This window comes from Octopus bimaculoides, chromosome 5 (genome assembly GCF_046866305.1).
Source record: "Octopus bimaculoides isolate indiv1 chromosome 5, ASM4686630v1, whole genome shotgun sequence".
NCBI classification, from domain to species: domain Eukaryota; kingdom Metazoa; phylum Mollusca; class Cephalopoda; order Octopoda; family Octopodidae; genus Octopus; species Octopus bimaculoides.
The window spans coordinates 51486392-51492825 of NC_142932.1; the positions used below are offsets into that span (position 1 = coordinate 51486392).

The 6434-nt window shown below is 34.6% G+C and overlaps 1 long non-coding RNA gene across 1 annotated transcript in view; it reads left to right on the forward strand.

Moving 5' to 3' along the window:
* The first annotated feature begins 445 nt into the window (after window positions 1-445).
* The window catches only part of LOC149135543 (uncharacterized), a 7388-nt gene continuing 1399 nt past the window's right edge, over window positions 446-6434 (forward strand). Inside the window, exon 1 of the long non-coding RNA XR_016241889.1 lies at window positions 446-701. This is a non-coding gene — a long non-coding RNA (uncharacterized LOC149135543). The remainder of the gene's footprint in view (window positions 702-6434) is intronic.

Here is a 6434-nt window from a genome sequence, read left to right on the forward strand (position 1 = left end):
CCGACTCTATCGCTTGTAAAAGATGAAAAGGAACAACAACAAAATAATATTGGTGTCTTTGCCTTCGTTACCTGGTCTCGGAGACCCAGATGATGAAAAAAAAAAAAGAAAAGAAAAAATGAGTAAAATAAAAGGTGGCAGAGAGAGAGGGAGAGATTTCACCAGCAATAACAACAAAGCGATGATTTAATTGCCTTTTTTTTTTATTTCGTACAATGACAATACTGTTTTTGAGTTGCTTTTCTTTTGTGTGTGTGTGTGTGTGTGTGTGTGTGTGTGTGTGTGTGTTTGTAATCCGGTTTCTGAAGGAGGTTAGTTTAACGATCTTAATTGCGCCGTCACTATCATTTCTGCCTACGCCCCCCCCCCCCCCCCCCTCCACCGCCTCCTCCTCCTCCTCCGCCTCCGCCTCCACCTCCGCTGACGCTACTACTACTACTACTACTACTACTACTACTACTACTACTACTACTACTACTACAGTCATATCCAAGAAAATATAACGACACCTGTAAAAACCGAGCGCTTCGCATAGCGCCTCCTTGGACAGTTGTCACCTTCTTGCGACCGCGCGATACCCCAAAAGAGGGTGTTACCCATGGGGTTAACAACGTTTCAAATACAGTAATCCCTCGACTATCGCGGGTTCCAGAACCCACCGCGATAGCTGAAAATTCGCGAAGTAGAAACAGTATTGTATTGTATATAATTTATATTATTTTTATAATTTGTATATATTTATTTTATTATAAATGCAAAACAACACCACACACTCGCCTCCAGAGTTTCGTTTTCCATACATTATGTGCGATTCTTTGTTCATTCATCTACGGTACACTGCGTATTTCATTTTAATATATTTTAATTAATGTGTTATACAGTGCAGTACTGTATTGTATTCTTTATTTATTAATTTGTTAATTTTTAGGCGTGACAATGCTTATTTTTTACCACAGAAATAATTAGAATCTAAAAAAATATAAACACCTATAAGCTGCAGAAACCTGCGATATACTGAACAGGTCATGATACAAAATTACATACATTAGCCAGAAAAATCCGCGATGTACTGAGGGCGCGATAGGTGAACCGCATTATGGCGAAGGATTACTGTAAACTGTTCTGGTGAAGGTTTTCTCTACATGTAACAATGTTTGCAGAAAACCAATTCACCGCTAGAAAGCACTGATCTTGTGGATCTAAAATTGTTGTTCAATATATACCATCTACCGAGTTTGTAATCTAGCATGTCTTGCTCTGTTCTGTGAGAGAAGAATGCGATTTGAACAAGATTTGGCTGCGTTTATCAGTAACTTGAAATATTTCAGAAAGCGTCTCTCATTGATTTATTTTCCAATTAGTTTTCCAATCGGTTTCAGCCTTTTATGACTCATAGGTTTCGTGTCACAGATGTCGACCTCAATTTTTGAGGGAAGATAAACAGTGTTTAAATACAAATAGTTCAAAGCTACATGCAGTAATTCGATCCAACCAGTAATCGTCAAATAATAAATATGTAACTTTCATTTCTAAGACGATTCCAATAAGGTGTTGCAAGTACTTGTTAAGTGATTGCTTCTGTGCAGATATGATAAATCCGAACTACTAATGTACAGTAACCATTTCTAGTATAGGTAAAGGTAAAGGCCCCCTTCGGTCATAAATGACCATGAGATTGCACCTAGAAAGTTCCCCTCCGAGGCACAAGTCCGGGCAAGGTTGTTTATAGAAGTCTAGCATTCGCCTATATATACCAGCCTCTCCTCTCCACACCACCAATGTTGTTCAAGAGAAAAGCAAAGGCCGATACAGCTTGGCACCAGTGATGTCGCAACTCATTTCTACAAATGAGTGAACTGGAGCAACATGACATAAAATTTCTTGCTCAAGATTGCAACACACAGCCAGGTCCGGAAATCGAACTCGCTACCTCATGATTGTGAGTCCGACACTCTAACCACTGAGCCATGCACCTTCATTAGTATAGGTACAAGATCTGAAATTTGAGGGAAAGGGGTTAGTCGATAGCATTGACTCCATTACTTGACCACTACTTTATTTTTAGGAACTCGAAGAGATGATAGCAAAGTTGATCCGGATGGAATTTGATTTCGAAAGGTAAAGATCCGGAACAAATAACTCAAAACATTTTTCTGCCTATTAAACGTCTCTCCGTGGAGGTGTGTGGCTTAGTGTTTAGGGTGTTGGATTCATGATCGTAAAATTGTGGTTTTGATTCCTGGACGGGACGACGCGTTGTGTTCTTCACCAAAATACTTCATCTCACGTTGCTCCAGTCCACACAGTTGGCAAAAATGAGTAATCCTGCGACAGACCGGCGTCCCGTCCAGATGGGGAATATAAACGCCATTGAAGCCTGGTATGGCTCGAGAACGAAACATTTAAAAGGAAGAAATTCTTTTTTAAATGTCACTCTAGCTTGCCCAATAATAACGGGTAGACATTTTTTAAAAATATATATTTCCCACCAGTTGTTGGAGTACTAAAAAAAAAACTGAAATTCCTACCATATATGTATGTATGTATGTATGTATGTATGTATGTATGTATGTATGTATGTCTGTCTGTCTGTCTGTCTGTCTATCTATCTATCTATCTATCTATCTATCTATATATATATATATATATATATATATATATATATATATATATATATGTATATATATTATCCTAGCGGATACCGTGTTCGTTCTCATCTAACCACGGTGAATGTAAATAAACTCCAGTCAGTTAAAATTTACTATACTTGGTTAATCACCGACGAAAGAAGACGTGATTAACTGTAAAATAAAACTTGGTTGTGCAACTCTCTGTTCTGTTTTAATCTAATTACTACACTGCCCGTGACCCGTTGGGTCACTGGGAACGTCTGAGTTTCTCAGCAACGGAGTTTTGTTTCGTGTTTTTTTCCTTTTCCAGGTTATTTCGCATGCTTTCAACGAATGTGACATCGAAATCACGTGTAAACGGCTCCTTTCCCCAGAAAAGGAAAGATTTGCCTGCTATTTCTTGTACGCCCAACTACCACGTAACAGGTATTTCGAGTCCTTTATCGCAAATAGCTGTTGCGTGGTAGCAGGACGTGCTAGAAATAGCAGCCAAATCTTTGGAGGGGAGATACGTTGAATACACTCGAAAAAAACTTATGGAAGAAACTATTTCACACCTAGGTTACGAGCGGGTCTTTTACGAAATATTTACCGTATTTTAAAAGTCATTTTCATTTTAAGATATTTTTTAAATATGCCAAAAAAGGAAAATTTTTGTAACGGTATTCATATGAAAATAATTTTTAAAAATATCAAAATATTGTCTGTTTAAAGAGAGCTAAAATATAAATACTTATTGTACAAATAACTTACATTTTTTAAATCACAGTCACTTAAAAATATTTCTAAATAATGAAAATATTGTGTTTAACAAAAAAAAAAAATAACAAAAACAATAGAAACGTTTACTGTAAAAAAACAAATCGTATGTTTTCGTTGTTAAGTCACTGTCTAATCGAAAAATAGCAGTCTCTTCCCTTTCATATTGTCATGTTACACTCGTCGTATACATTCCATACATTAAGGTTATTACTACAGTCAACAAGGAATCTTCGATAAGATAAGTGATGCCGTTTATTTTATTCATACTGTTAAATGTTCGATTTAATTTATTAGTTAATAACACTATCTTTTTTATATGTTTTCCTATTCTTAATCTACAGAAAGCATTTCTTCATTAGAAGAATTATGCCTTTAACCTGAATGATTATTATTATTAAACCTTGACATTTTATGCATTGTACTAATAATAGCTTTCCTACACGTACTGATATTTCAACTTTATTCCTATTTTATTTTATTTATATTTAAATACCAGGATACGTTATTTGAATTTATAAAGACCTGAAGAATTTGACTTCATTCTGAGTAGAATTTATCTTGATCGATTTATTGTGAATTGTACAGATTTTTCTGCTATTATGTGGCCACGAAACACGCGTAGTGTACATAGTCTACAATTCACTTTCTTTTTTATAAACTTACTAAACTGAATTAAATTTTTAATCTAATGTTTTATAGATTTTATGGATTATAAACTTTTCTTTTAGATTTTATAGATTTTAAAATTAGTATTTTGAAGAGTACATTTTTCTTGATGGTGCCTGATCTCCTTCATTGTTTGAATTGTATTTTGGTGGTTATTCTTTAAGTTATTAATATATTTTTTATTATAAAATTCACTTTCATATTATTAAATTGAATATCCTTGTAAGTTTGGATTTTGACATTCCCTAATATTATAATATATATATATATACTATCTCTTCTTTGTCTATCTCTCTCCCTCTCTTGTTCTTCATCCTTTCTGTTTTTCTCTCCCACCCTTTCCCTATTCTTCTCTCCCTTTCACCGTTCCCTCTCTCTCTCTCACACTCTTCCTCCTTGACTCTCTCGTCGCTGACACGTGGCAAAAGGGGATCTTTCTGTCCACTTCCTTCCTAAAGAAAAAACGTGCTTTTCCTGTCTCCTCTCATGGCTCGTCTACCTAGCGTTCATAATAATTTTTATGTCATCTTGGCTCAACAGCCCTCACCGTTTGTTTTTATTGTCTTGTTCTCACTGTCCTGTTCTTGTTAACACTTTCACCCTGTGCAAAAAATCCCAGATTTTATTTAATTTGCTTTGCGGGAAGGACTGTTTCAGCGAAGTCGCGTATTGTCCTTGCCTTCGAAACGTGGAGTTAATGAAACAGGGACAACTGACGAAATGGTATACTCTTTATGTTGCATGTCTCGTTTCTCTGTTTTTTTTCGTTGTTCGAAAACAGTTCGTTTTCTATGTTTTCGTTTCTCATTGTGTTTAACGTTTTTTTGATGTCCTGTACCCATATATGCATGTATATATACATATATATGTAGGTATGTACATATATGTATGGATATATGCATATATTTATATATTATTTATATGTATATATATATATATATATATATATATATATATATATATATATATATATATATATATATATATATATATATATATATATATATATATATATGTGTATATATATATATATATATATATATATATATATATATATATATATATATGTATATATATATATATATATATATATATATATATATATATATATATTTATATATATGCATGTATGTATGTATGTATATAACGGATGATGTTCACAACAAAATAGTATTAAAATATATGAAAAGAAAATTGGATCAAAATATAAAATATATAACAGCATCAGCACCAAGCTGTGATTAGGAATAAATGAGTTTTAGGTTCGTTAGAATATATTTGTGATATATTTTACTTCTAAAGGCAAATCTACTCCAGTTACCGTGGAGAACAAATTGTCTCTTTTCGTAAAAGATGTAAAAACACCATATCTACCCAATGCTGCCTCCTATCGGATTCCCAGACGGGAATCCCTCAATGGGAAATACCGGAGAGATAACTCTGGGCAGATTTTAAGCCACACCTTTAACTAAATAACAGTCAACAGCAGTGACTGAGTTGCACTATTCGACTACCTGATTTGGATTTTATATATCATTTAAATGTTGAAAGCTCCTAAATCACGGTCGTTGTGTGTATTTGTGTGTGTATGTGTGTGCGCGCATGCGTATATATATATATATATATATATATATATATATATATATATATATATAAGATCTGTGTGGTAATCGTCACTGACTACAATTTTGTTCCAGTTCTTTTCAAATCTGGTATATGGATTAAGTTTTGTAGACTAATTATGAAAATGAGATACATTTTTCCTATAAATTCATAATTAAAAAGTTATTAGCCTTTAAAATTTGCAAAATTTGGGTATTTTAGCCATATATACATATATATTGGAGCAACATAAACGGCGACTAAATAACCGCGAATCCACTTTTTAGTCTCCCAGAAAGGTGCAACGTTACGTCTTTGGCCGACAACATATGGCGTTTAACAGAAGAGGGAAAGCCATATTAAGATTAAACGGAAGCCCCTGAAACATCTTGGACCATTCTTCAAATGGAGCAGACGATGCAAACTTTTCTTGCCCGAGAGGCAAGGGTTCTAATTCCCTAGACCCGGAGGGTAGGGGGTGGGTTGTTCTGTTTTTCCAAAACTGAGGTGTTTCGTCCGTGCCTTCATGAGAGAAAATTCATGTTGAGGACATGGAATTCCCCGCTTGCTGAGTAGTGAACGGGAAACTGACCATTTTCGGACACAACTGGAACCAGTCAAAGGGAGATAACTCCATCTCGTTTAGAAGGGGTTTCCACTTCGATGAATTTCATTTCACGGTTTTTTTCACAACCTTGTTGACCTAGATTGTATTCTTGCCTCTATTTGTAAAGAGGCTATGTGCCTCCCACTAGAAGGTCTGGTGATTTGTCT